We start from the raw sequence: 820 nt of genomic DNA on the forward strand, positions 1-820 counted from the left end.
ATGTTCACATTAACTCACATTGGACTGTTATAACTTTAGGATGTTATATGTAATCTCCATGTTAATGATAAAAAATAGTCTACAAGATAAACACAAAAAGGAAACAAGAAGGGAAGCAAAACCTAATACTATAACATTTGCAATATCCATGTTCATTACAGCAGACAATCCAAATGTCCACTGACAAATGAAGGGATTTTTAAAATGCAGTATATACATAAAAAAAGTATTATGCAGCCTTAAAATAGGAAATTCTATCAATGCTTACAACATGGATGAATCTTTAGGACATTATTATAAGTAAAATAAGCCAGTCACAGAAAAACAAATGCTGCCTGAGTCCACTTATACAAGGTATCTAACACAGTAAAATTCATAAAAATGCAGAAGTAATATTGTGCTGGCCAGAGGTTGGAAGCAGGAAGAAATGTGGTGTTGTTCAATGAGTATAGTTTTAGTTTGCAAGATGGAAATGCTCTAGGAATCTATTGCATGGTAATATGAATATGGTTAACACTACTGAAGTTACACTAAAAAACGGTTACAATAATAAATTTTAAGTTTTTTTAACACAATTACAAACAAGATTTTAAAAAATACATCATACTAAAAAGAAAAAAGCAACGAAACACAAAAGAGGGCTCTAATGGAGGAAAGAAGGAATAAAAGAGTGATAAGATACAGAAAACAGCAAATGGCAGAAGTCTTTCCTCATCAATAATTACTTTAAATGTAAACTGATTGAACTCTCCAATTAAAAGACAAAGATGGCCGGGCGCGGTGGCTCAAGCCTGTAATCCCAGCACTTTGGGAGGCCGAG

At 32.8% G+C, this 820-nt stretch overlaps 1 protein-coding gene across 2 annotated transcripts in view; it reads right to left on the reverse strand.

The window, feature by feature from the left end:
• Positions 1-820, reverse strand: part of RNF17 (ring finger protein 17) — a 114,861-nt gene that overhangs the window by 60,788 nt on the left and 53,253 nt on the right. The window lies entirely within an intron of this gene.

This window comes from Colobus angolensis, unplaced genomic scaffold (genome assembly GCF_000951035.1).
Source record: "Colobus angolensis palliatus isolate OR3802 unplaced genomic scaffold, Cang.pa_1.0 Scaffold113, whole genome shotgun sequence".
NCBI classification, from domain to species: Eukaryota; Metazoa; Chordata; class Mammalia; order Primates; family Cercopithecidae; genus Colobus; species Colobus angolensis.